The sequence below is a fragment of the Pogoniulus pusillus genome, chromosome 20, assembly GCF_015220805.1.
Source record: "Pogoniulus pusillus isolate bPogPus1 chromosome 20, bPogPus1.pri, whole genome shotgun sequence".
NCBI classification, from domain to species: Eukaryota; Metazoa; Chordata; class Aves; order Piciformes; family Lybiidae; genus Pogoniulus; species Pogoniulus pusillus.
The window spans coordinates 5,365,848-5,378,637 of NC_087283.1; the positions used below are offsets into that span (position 1 = coordinate 5,365,848).

The 12,790-nt window shown below is 41.4% G+C and overlaps 1 long non-coding RNA gene across 3 annotated transcripts in view; it reads right to left on the minus strand.

Annotated features, from left to right (window-relative positions):
- LOC135184324 (uncharacterized) overlaps positions 1-12,790 on the minus strand; it is a 413,331-nt gene that overhangs the window by 16,628 nt on the left and 383,913 nt on the right. For all 3 annotated transcript variants that reach the window (XR_010305974.1, XR_010305973.1, XR_010305975.1), the window contains exon 8: positions 705-888. This is a non-coding gene — a long non-coding RNA (uncharacterized LOC135184324). The remainder of the gene's footprint in view (positions 1-704; positions 889-12,790) is intronic.

Sequence of the window (12,790 nt, forward strand, 5' to 3'; positions counted from 1 at the left end):
ACATATTTATGTAATGAATAGTTCCCTGTACAGAATTGCCCATCTCAGCTGAATACCTACAAATTGGAAAATGGGAGCAGAACCCATTGGCATTCATCCTAATGCTGCTACTTGGTCCTGTGTCCTTGCCAGAGTCACTAGAGATCTGATCATGTAAGAGCAACCATAACCTCTGTAGTTGCCCCCTCTTCCTGCCTTTGCTGTGCAGATGGATAATTTCTGTATGCACCAGGGAAAGGAAGCCAGCTTTTAGTTGGTCTCAGTCACAACATGGCAGCTGTAGCCCATCACCCAGATGTGTCTGGAAAGTGTCCTGCTGCAGAGGACCTCACACTCCTTAGGTGTAAAAAAGCGTGCAGGAGGAATGGAGTTAAGGCACTTCTAACTCTTCCCTGAATCATTTCAGCATCCAACTAGAATCTTTCCATTACACACAGGGAACAGCGCTATAGGGTCAAATATGAGTAACAATTTCTTGTCTACTTGTGAGCTGTCATCACTGTACCTTAGCCCTTACCGTGTAACGTGGTGGCACTACAGTGGATTTCACACTTTCCGTAACTGTACTTTTTAGTCATGTAGGAAGCTTGATGGCTTACTCTGCTTTCTAAGCTGAGGAAAATACCAGGAACTGTCCTCTGCCACCCCCTACTTCCTTTAGAGAAACCCTAGCAGCCTACACAGAAACAGGAAATGACTATTACCTTCAGTCTTGCGGCTTCTTGGGTTATGGCCTTCTTTCTTTCCTGTTTAAAAAGTTGACTCTTCCTTCCATTGCTCTCTGCCTCCATCTTCCAACTCTATTTGAAATGAAGCTCCTCTTTCTCATAGTCCCACTTTTCACTTGAGTGCTTTGGTCACCGTGAAAGACATCCCAACAACTGAGACCTTAAAGGAACCAAAGGAATGAACACAGTCAAGCTTTGGTATTTTTCCTACATGACAAATTCTTTATCATACCCCTCTCAAACACTGCTTCTCTAGAAAGAGAAAAGCAGATGAAGGGGAAAGGAAAATCTTCTTCTTGGCTAGAGCAAAATTCTGGCCTTTCAGAATAGGGTGAGTGGACTTGTAATGAGCTGAGGAGTTTGTCCCTGATTTGATGGAGTGTTCATGGACATCTTAGGCTCACAGAGCTGTTCCTATGAAAGTTACTCACTTGCCACGTTTTATGTGGCTTCACTAGAGCAAAATTCACAGAGTTGGGCTGCTTACATATGGAGAACATTACCATTCACAGTGCCTGCTGTCATAATTTTACAGTATGGGAAAGGGACTAAAAAGCGTAACAAAGACAGAAGAAGTTGTAGCATTTTGAATGATTTTTAATTACTTTTTTTTTCTCTGAGTAAAAGTAAATCCTTAAGATACTATCTAAGAAATCATGTAACCTTTTAGCATTACTTGCAGTGGAAGATTTTCATAGCATTCGGTTGAGGATACAATCTGCCCTGGCAATTGTGGCTGTTTATTTTTCCAAGTGAATGAAAGCATGGAGATGAGCAGAAGTTACTGCAACCACTGCTGCCTCATTTACCTCTGCTGTCAGGTTGCTACTGGTATGACTGCTCAGTTTTATACAGGAAATACAAATGCAGGTGCAAAACTTCAAGCTCATGTTTACACCCACCAGCGGGAGGTTCACCTTCTGAAACGCATCTGTCTATGTGCAAAGCACTGGAGAAATTGCCATAATAATGATACCTTCTCCAGCACACACATAAATATTACAATGTCCCTTCTGCAGAGAAGGAAGATAGCGCAGGAAAGAAAAAGAATGCAACTTCAGGTGACAGCAACCGAACAGAAAGATCCAGAGTGTTCAGGGGTCCCAGCTCCTTAAGGCATGTCTACTTCTCCATTTCAACTTGCTTTTAAAAATAATTGAAAGTGTTGAGAAACTTTCTAAAAACCCACGAGAAGCTCCAGTCAATCTATTTCATGTTTGCTGGTTCTACAGTCGCCAGAAGGTCTTTCGGTCTCCTTGTCATTTTGCACTATATGACCTAAGTAACACTGATATTTATTGTGCATTTTCATTTAGCTCTTTGAAGACCAATCCACTTAATGATCAGAAACCTCACACAATTTAGAAGATAACATCACTGCAGAGACATGTTGGGAAGCTTTAATAAGTAAAATGAATACTAAGAGGGGGGCTGGGGTGATTGCTGTGTTTTAATCCTAGATGATAAGAATCAGTCGTACCTGCCTGTTCTTGCTCTGCAATTACAGAGACAGAGAAGTTCAAGTGGACACAAATTTTAGGGGATATTATTGTAGCACTTCCCTCAAGCACTTGTAAGACACACATTATGATAATCATGCCTGCCCTTAGTGTCACTCATATTTACCCCCACACAGTTTCTCATGCGGAAGGTGCATCTTGTTACCTCTGATCTGCAGATGGGAAAACCACAGTGACCCCAGTCCCGGCAAGCCCCAGGCAGCCCCAGCACACACTGCCAGCAGCCCAGCACTGGCGTTCTTTCTCCATCCTCCCCCAGCACCAGCTCAGCGACTGGACAACTTTGGAGCAGGCAGCCACAGTAGGTAGCTGGCAGAGGAGCTAAGGACACCTGAACAAGGGTGACTTCTGGTTATAAAATACTTAAAGAGTGAAAAATGAAGTATTATAGAGAGTATAATAGAGTACTGCCTGTACACTGGGGCAGTGAAACTTGGTAACATGTTCAAAGTCATACACGAAATCTGTAGGGGAGCAAAGAGAATCTAGTTCCTTCTAATCCTTAGTTCACACCCCAACAGCTGGATGTGGCTCTGTGACACATGGAAATGTGCCTCTGGTCCCACTGCAAAATGCTTCAAATTACAAACTTCCTACTGTTCTCCAAGAGAATTTTATTTGTGGAAACTAAAAAAAAAAAACAGCCTCTGAATAATAACCATGGAAAGTTGTTTTCTTGTAAGACAGTGTAAATAAAGCAGTATTTGTATTACTGTGATAATCTCTCTGGTCCTCAGTGACAGGGTGACCCCAGTTGGTGTAGGAAATGGAGCAATTAATGAGTAATGGACTGTTTCCTGATAAGCATATGCTGCAGCCCATCTTTTGTTCTCAGATCTTCAGTGACTATCTCTTATCACAGGTCTTTTTCCCTGTGGAGAAACACTTGGAGGTAGCTTTAGGTAACACAGCAATGGATAATATTCAAAGCCAAAATAAAGAGTCTTTTCAGCAGTTTTGAGTATGCCATTAGTGGATGACTACATAGGTAAATGAGTTGACTCATCCTCAAAGAGTTTTAGGGTTAGAAATTCTTGGGTTTCAGACCTCTTGTCACAAAAGGAAGCAACAGGCACCATTGCCTCATTGTCATGAGCACCTTCAAGCCTCACATGAAACCGCTGCATTCTGTTCTATAGGCTGTGGTCTTTGCAAGAAATACCACTCTGAGGGATGAATTATTGCTGTCTATCGCTACCTGAAGGGAGGCTGTAGCCAGGTGGGAGTTGGTCTCTTCTGCCAGGTAACCAGCAACAGAACAAGAGGTTGCAATCTCAAGTTGTGCCGGGGGAGGCCTAGGCTTGATGTTAGGAGGAAGTTCTTCACAGAGAGAGTGATTTGCCACTGGAATGGGCTGCCCAGGGAGGTGGTGGAGTCACCGTCCCTGGAGGTGTTCAAGAAAAGACTGGCTGAGGCACTTAGTGCCATGGCTTAGTTGACTGGATAGAGCTGGGTGATAGGTTGGACTGGATAGGTCTCTTCCAACCTGGTTGATTCTATGAATTACAATTCTTTACCTCTCAGAGAAGGTCCAATCCTAATGTGGTTTTGTTTATTTGTTTTTTTTTTTGTTTCGTGGGATGCTCACCTTATATACACAAACAGATGGCACTGGAACTGTGGTTTTTGTGCATAATGCAGGGTTTTGTGCATGTGCTGTTCTCCAGAGAGTATAAAACAAAGTAAAATCAGATTGAAAACTTTCATTACCCAGCAATGCAAGTCACAACAGCAGGGTTAAATCTGTTTCTATTTAGACAATATCTGGAACAGTGTTTTATTATACAGCCTGTAAAGCACTGCCTGTGCATGGGTGGAAAGTACATTGTCTCCTTAAATAAAGAACTGGGGCAGGATTGTTTGGCACTTTCTTTTTTGTTCTTCTTTTTTCTTTAACAATAAATACAAAGTAACCATTTCTCCATACCATTGAACTCCTTATGGCCTTCCTAGAAACAATAAAACTATCAAAAAATAAACATCTAGTTAGAATAAATATTAACTCGGAGACCTTTAGAATACGAAGAAACTAGTTTCTGCAATATCATCTCTACTCTTATAATGCAAAAGCCATCCCATGGGGTTTAAAATGGGGATTTCAAGGCTTCAGGGTGTCTTATGATGGTCCTCCTAAGCAGGCTGAATGCCAGGCTTTGTGAATGGCTCTGTCTTAAAAGACAGAGCACTAATCGCTTTCAACTTTTCTAATTCTTCACATTCCTTCTTAGCAAAATAACTGCCTGCCTTATAATGGCAGAAACATTTGGTGACTAAAAGAAACAAACAACAAATAATCAATTTTCAAGGTCCCCTTGCAGGCTGGAAGAACTGTTTATGAAACATTTACTGTTCAGTTGCAGGAAAAAATCTCATCTTAATGGCAAAAGGGGAGGCATGGAAATATTGGAGAGATGGCTTTTTTTTTGCTGGGGGATACGAGGTGTGCGAGCATAGAAACTCTCCTTGCTCTACAGTTCAGATGATTGACTTTTCCAGAAAGTAGATTCCATCTGTGACTCCCCCACAGAAATAGGAATTTTTCAGCTGTAGAATGAGGAGTTGGTGCTACCACCTCTCACACAAAGCAGAACCTCTTTGCTGCTCACAAAGGGGTTAAGTTAGCTTGTAAAAACATCCTCAGTTTCAGAGTGGCCAGAGCAGAGCTCACCTGACTGCCCAAATGGCCAGTGCTGGTTTCTGAACTGAAAATCTGCTGGGTCCAGACTCACCATATTTTACAGGTTTTCACCTCACAGAGGACGAAGCCCTGAGAACTCAAGCCAGTCTTTCTGCACAAGGCACATTCCCAGTTTTCCCTCATGTTTTGCACAAAACTTGGTATGGTTCTTGCAGCAGCAGCTTGTTCACACAGCCCCATACCACTCCTGGCTCCACACTCCCTGTTCTCTCCATTGCAAAAGACTGACACACAACATGGAAAGCCTTCTGACTGAAACCTCACGGATTCACCAGACTCTACTGGCCACACTTCTGATCATAGTCAGCTGTTTCTCTACAATGATCTATCTCCTACCCATTGGGTATTTTGTAATCCTTACCATCTCTTGGATCTATTTTTGATATTTATTTTCTATGGTAATATTCTAAGAATATAAAAAAAACCCCACCAACCCACAACAGCTTTTATTGCCTTAATTTAAAAGTAAGCATTGCTTTTCAATTCCAGCTAAATAATTCATTTAAATCTTGACAGAGATGTTGAAAAACTAATGTGTACAGATGAGAAGCAACCTTTCTAAAAATATGAATGGAAAACATCCAGTCTTTCCTGTTATGTTTATAGTTTTTCCCTTACAGCATAACATTAAAATTACCAGCTCTCATGTTGTGTAATTTGGTTACATCCCCTAAAGACACGTGAAAGCAGTCCCAAAGGAACTACTTTACTTCAGTGAGAATAGAAGGTGCAGAGTACCTCATTTGGAAGATTTATTTTTTGGTCATTAGTGGGTTTGAATATTGATTTTTGCCTAAATATCCCCAGACTGCCATTCCATACACACTGAGATGGACCCAGGTGAAATGGCCCAGGTCACTTCAGTCTACCATGAGTAGCAAAGACCAGAGCTCAGCTCTTCTGACTCCAACAGCTGCATGGCAACCACAATGCTCCTCTTAACTGTTCCAAATCCAACAAAGAAAACTTTTCAAAAGCCTTCAGCAGTGACCTAACTCTGCTGCCTTTGGGGCTAAGGCCCAAACTAGTGATGTTTGCTTGAGGGCTCTGGAAAACCTGATCTGCTGCTTCAGAGCTGCTGATAACTTGCTCCGTGCATGTTTGCTTTACATAACTCATCTCCTTACGATCCTTCTGTCCCTGGTTTAGGAAGAGCTAGGCTGTGCTGCTGCTGTACACTTGGGTTACCCCAAGCTTGAGTTACTCTGTGTGGTTGTGGGCAACAATTTTTGATGTGAAACAGGAAGGATCCAGGATAAACACATTAACTGTCTTAAATTTGCAAGTAGGTGCACAAGCTATTAGACCCTGATATAGTACAACAGCTAAGTTCAGTGCTTAATTTTAAACATACAAATGATACCACTGAGTTCAGTTTAACTAAACTATGTTACATGCAGTAAGGACATTTCTGAAAATCTGGGTAGACCCTTGCTACAGTTGTTAAACTAAATAGAGCTAAAAGAGTAATCTTGCCTAGCTGCATATTACACATTACACTTTTGTGGCCTTCACATTTTCATGCTAATTTTTATCAGCTTCATAAACTAGTATATCATGGGTGGACAGAAGACTTGTAGAATACAGAAGCTCCTTTGCATTGTCCTTGGGCTTTTGCTTTGAAATAGTTTCACTACATCTGTGTAGATTTGAAATGGGAAGCAGTAAAGGAGAAGTGGGAGGTGTGAGCAGATTGTTCTTTACAGATTTTGTCTCCAATGAGAAGTCAAGGAATCAATTCTCAGTGCAAACGTGGGTTTAGTAGGTTTGTACCACCTTGACAGGTTAACCCTAGTGATTCTTCCATTATTTAATCTACATCACTTTCCTAGCAATTTTGCTTTAAGGTCATTTCACATTTCTGACTGTAACAAGATCTGGTTTCCAATGAGTGCCACACTTTAAACCACCACCACTATGGAATTTGCACAAATACCGCCAGGGACGAGTTTTTGATTTGCATCACTCATGCAAGGTAGTAAGAATCTACAGCCAGGTGCAAGTCTCCAGCTCCTGGCCTGATCAACAAACATCCCAGTCCAGGGATAAGCAGCAGCTCCGTCTACCAGCTTGCTGCTATAGATGAAGTGATGCCAGTGAGCTGCAGAACCCTTCCCCTTGCTGAAGAGAAGAAACTGTGACCTGTACAGCAAGTTGCCTCTTGCCACATGGAACTCCTCAGCCAGAGTTTAGTGTAAGGGTTCAACCTAATTCTCATAGTTGTTTTTGAAGAGTCAGTTATAAAATCCAATAATCAGCTGAAGAAGCTAATTGCTGATATTCCATTCAATAAAAAGGAAACAAAATGCTTTAATGGTCTCTGTCACACACTGCTCTAAATGGATATGAAAACATAACACATCTTATTGAGCAAATCCAACACCAGGCCTTCCAGATTCAGTATAAACAATTAGATCTGCCTCTCTTTAGACAAATTATCAGGAGGGAAAGCTTTAAAAATACTCTCTTCTGAAATACAGTGCTAGCTGTTTAAATAGAGGGTTCTGTCAGTTCTGTGAAGCATTTAGCTTAGCACCATTAATACAGAATAGTCTCTCAACATTTAGTGAACTCTTTGTGACCCTGGTGCAAAGTAAGTCCTTTAGCTTAATACTTATTAAAAATATTATTTAAAAATGCTGTTGAAATGTGAGCATCACTTCTAGTCAGTGTTAAACCAGAGTGATAGTGCCAGCTCCACCAAGCATTTCACAAAAGATGGTGACCACTCATCTTTTCTCAGGGATGTAGAGGTACACTGGGAGCTGGAAATGGGAGCTTCCCAAAATGTCTCAGTTATTTCCTCCTCTGGGCATTCACATGTTTCTCTCACTATGTATTTCACCTTTCAGCAGAAGTCTCTCAGAACTGGCCTGCATGCTAAGTTTTTAATGTTACCTGCTTTTTAGCAGAGAAACAAATGTGTGCTTTACACACGAGCATGTCCTGATGTGCCAAGACCTTTGAAGGTCACAGCTCCTCCCTTGGAGAAGGGCATCTTGGTCAGGAAGGATCTGTCAGAGGAAACCCAGGGTTGTGTCTCCTCTTCCTGCCTTGCAGAGGAGGAAATGTTAATACTTCTTGCAACTAAAAACAGCAAATTAATTCTTCTGGTCATTGAAAGACACAGATCTTTGGGGTTGCTGGCCTAATATCAACAGAACATCTGCAGGATTAGGTCTGTGTGTAATGGCTGTCCACCAAGTAGTATGTGAGGTCATCAAAGAATTAATATAAGCCCTATGAAGAAGCAATTCGAGGTGACTTTTTGCCCTGATGTGTAGCTATGAAGGTCCAGATGCATAGCACCACAAGTGCCCAGCAAAGAGGCTTGTGTTAGGATATTTGTTACCTTGGGATCCTTTTAGAGCAAATGGATGGACAGGCACCACAAAGGACAAATGCACTTCCCTGAGGAATGCTTCTGTCTCCTCACTGAATATATTAGGCTGCTAATTTAGACATTTCATTTAATCCAGGCCTTAGTTCAAGCTTTGGCAACTTGAACTGAACTCAAGAAGCTCTCACAAGCTCTTTATTTGTGTAACATTCAGGAAATACATCTGGCAGCAGGAGCTGAGCCCTCAGCCCACAGCATCGGTGCTCTTGTGGATCGAGCACACAAGGATTGCCTGTCTGAACCTTCTGTGTCAGAAAAAGGGGGCTTCCACATTTGGAAGAGGGCCACCACTGGAAGCCAAACCTAGCCAGACTAGTTAGCAACATTTTCAGGATAAACAAAGCAGTGCATTGCCTGAGCCACTGGCTGATTGTAATAGCTATGAAATTACTCAATTTAGTTCACCATGTCAAGAAAATTGATACAAAAATACCACCAGAGTCTTGGCTATCGTATGGATAACTGCATGAAACTTACCCAAGCCAATGTGACAACCATTTAAGAGGACTAACCTCTGTCATACGGTTTTCATTTTATATGCATGCTATACAAACACAACCACCACAAATATGCATTACAGGCTGCCTGGGACTCACTACTGAGGTGAATTAGCGCTGTAGTCTGACCTGTTGAAAAGCTTAACCTTTAACCTGCCAGGCAATGGCGGTTGCAATTTGCAAGCCATTCTTGTGTTGAGTGGCTGAAAACATACTTATTTACTTGTGTAAAGCCATAAATGAAATGGGTTGGGTGAGCTCAGCTTACTTCCCAGTTCACAGACCATGTCACAAAACACTACCACATGTTCAGCAAGTAATTCAGCATGAGGACTGGAAGCTACTGCACTGTGACCCAAATTCACTCTTCAGAAAAAGGAAAGTTTCTTCTAATCTGGACTGAAAAGAAGATAATTCAAAGTGACTTCATTTTTAAGTAACTTCCCACTATGCTTCCAAGAAAAAGAAATTCAAATCAGTTGTTTGAAAATAAGTCATTTGACCCTGACAAAAACTCTGCATAAGCTTATAGCTTGAGAAACTGAAACCCTCCACACAAGTGCCCTGATGTACTAATCATCAGATGCACATATCTACTCTCACTGCCCACTGAGGAGTCTCAGCTCTGGTAGGGCAAAGCATTAATTTGCTCACTTTTCCATCTCATCTGCAAAAGGTGCTAGTGGTGCTATTTAGAAACTGTAGAAAGGGAGGTGGGAAGTGGACAGAAATGTCATTTGCTACTAACAGGTTTTGCAGGATTTATCACTTATCGGTTTTTTTGAAAGATGCATCATTTCAGGATGTGAAGCTGTCCCATGCTAGACCTGCTCTTGTCTATCAAATGAAGCCAAATCAGTAGATAACCCAGGTTTAGTAAAGTGGATGTTTTGTAATGGAGATAGCTGGATAATAACTATTTCTAGATCAAAGTCAGTGACTAGGCGTTGCTCTTGGCTTGCTGGGCTTTCAGTCTGACTGTATAACCACAGGTAGGCTTGAGTTGCAAAATTCACATCAGGATGCAAACTTCATCACTTGGAAAGTGTTTAGCTGCAGAGACCTGGTATAGTTAGCAGAGAAGTGAGGCAAGAATCAGATGTTCAGAACCAGGTCTGTGTATGAATTATGGCCAGCCTGACCACAGGTTGCAGTTCTGGTCCATCTGCAATCCCAGTGCAGAAGTTTTCTGATCAGCCTAAAGCCACATTTGAGTTCTCCCCATTCCCTGCACTTCCAGCTCCATGTTTGCACAGACAATAAAGATCTATCATACAATTCTTTCATTAAAGCAGACACTTTTGGGTTGTGATTTCTATTTTGGTCTTTGATTATTCCTTTTCCTTTTCAACAACAACAAAAAAAAGAGGGAAAAAAAGAGAAGAGTAGCCTTTACTTTACTACGTTTCAGTAAAGATATAGACCAAAAGGTTTATTTCTCTTACTGCAGAAGCTTTACACTATCCAGAAAAAGCTCAAAAGCCCTAGATGAGCCAAGAGGGGTTGGTGAGAGATGCGAGGGAACCACACACTATATATATTGCTGTCCTTAACTGCTTTCATACACATACCACAGGCAGCTGCAGCCCTACAAGTTTTAGGTTAAAATGGGACACAATCTATCAAAGAACAAGAAAAGATGACATGGCAAGTAATAAGGATTGAAGAAGATGGAGCAGAATGTGGATGTACAGACTTGGTTTACAACAACTGAAGGTGCATTGAAACATCCACAGCCCATGCTGGTACTGAGATCCTGCTTTCATTTATTTTCTGAAACTGGGATAAAATGGTAACAGTTCAAAAATCACCATCATTTCAGGCTGGATATTGGTGAGAAGCTGAAGATTTGGTTTCAGATAAAATTTTAAAGAGGAACTTTGGGTCTAGAATTGCAATTTACAGAAAAACTAATCTTGGGTGGGAGCAGTGTGATATTCTTTCACCATATTTAAAAGTTGATTTGCCTGATTAATATCAGCATTTGAAATTACATTGCTGTTAATGGTAGGGTCGTATTTGTTGATTATGAAGAAAGAAGCACATTTCCTTCAAGGAGAGCAAGCAGTATTCCCCACTGGTTGGGAGCTTGCTATGATAGCTCTGCAGTCAGAGCCTGGCAATAATTACACCTTGGGTTTTGCGGTCATTTTGGATTGGTGTGAACATGATAAATGACACGTTTTAATTTGAACTATTGCTCAGCAGGCCTGTTCAGGTAGGCAATAATTCACTCGAGCAGGCAATAAACCTGAACAGGTAATAGCCCACACTTTGAAGTATGCCAGCAAACTCTTTAGCAACAAAATAAATATGTACATGAACTTCCGCCATAAATTGTCTTTGGTGAGGCAGACGTAGTAAGAGTTTCAGAGCTGGCTTTTCAGGTACTCATGAGTAGCAGAATGAGTCAGTGGGCAGATCCTACTACTGCATTAATTCTTTGAAGCTGGACTAATGAACTAGTCTAACATCCACTGAAGTTAGTAGGAGTCTTCTGTTCAATGAGTAAGCTGGTCGGGCAGTTTGGTCATTTTATTAACATAAGTAAATTGCCTTCCCATGAAACCACTGACTTACAAATGAGCCTATCCTTATGCAGGCAAGCACAGGGATAAGGAAGAGTGCAGCATGGCATTGCTACTGCTCGGAAGAGATACAGGAGGCTACGAAAAGCTGAGTCTCAACACTCAGGAAATCTGCAGGTGAAACCACGTTTGCACAGCACTTTTCTTCACATCATTCCTTTTGCTGCTTTCCAACAAGGCTGTCAGATGTTCCATTACTTTCCTATTACAAATACAACATTTTCACACTTTGGGCAAAAGCAGGCAAGAGTTCGTTTACTTATGCCACAATGTTTTTGTGATAGTAACATGTTTCCATCACTGTGGGATGCTGTTGTAAAGGAAGCAGATGAACCTTGTTTGCCCCTTTTTTTTGGCTATCAGTTTGTCTTAGTTTTATAAGTCGGGACCTAAACCAGTGTTATCACTGGTTACCTTAATGCATGTTAACTTGCATTATGAGAGGAAAAGTAATTCAGAGTGTGACATGACTCAAGCCAACTTGATGCTGGTGTGTGCCCTCTTCTTTGCAATAAACAAGGGACAGAATTCAAAGTCAGAAGCAAAATAGCAACAGATTGACTGGAAAGAGACAGTTTATCATTAACTGGAGATGGCTGTGAGTTCCAATTGTTCTGCTTCTCAGTCGTGCCTTCACACCAGAGATCCACAGCAGAGGTATTTTGAGACACTTTAGTTTCTGAGACTGTGCCTAGAACAGGATGATCCCCTACCTCTTTGCATAAATGTCTCTATCAAATCATCCTGAAGGCAGGATAGTGCAGCATGTGTCACCATCCTTTGGCTTTTGGGAGGGCCCTTTTTTGTAGAGATTCACCACAGAGGCCATAATAGTCTTTGCTTCCTCATTGATGATTGCTTACCTTTAGAAAACACAGAAAATTAATTTCTGTGCTGAGTTTTGAATCCGCAGTTAACATTCTTTCCTCACTTGAAGTTGCCTAGCTCTGTCACTCTGGTTTGATCCATCCCAGGAACAAGATCTAGCAGCTTTCTTCAGACATGGATCTGGACCTAAAAGCCTTCTTTCTCCCTTCCCACACCATCTGGGAACTGGGATTTTCCATCTTTTGTTAAAATAGTTACTTACAAAAAGAGGAAAGGGTTGAGGGCAGTTCACCACGTTTACTTCACTTGGTATGTGTTTGCCTTTGCTGTAACACAGGCTGTTTTCATGCCAAATGACAGTTCTATTTGTTCCCCCACCCCCTTTTTATTTTGTGTGTGTGTGTGTGTAGCTTATGTAGAACATCTGGTTTTAAAAGTGTCGCAATTTCTAAACATATTCTAATGCTCTTGGGATCAGAATATCAACAACTGTCTATTGCGGTAAACCGCATGTCTGGAAAACATTCCTGC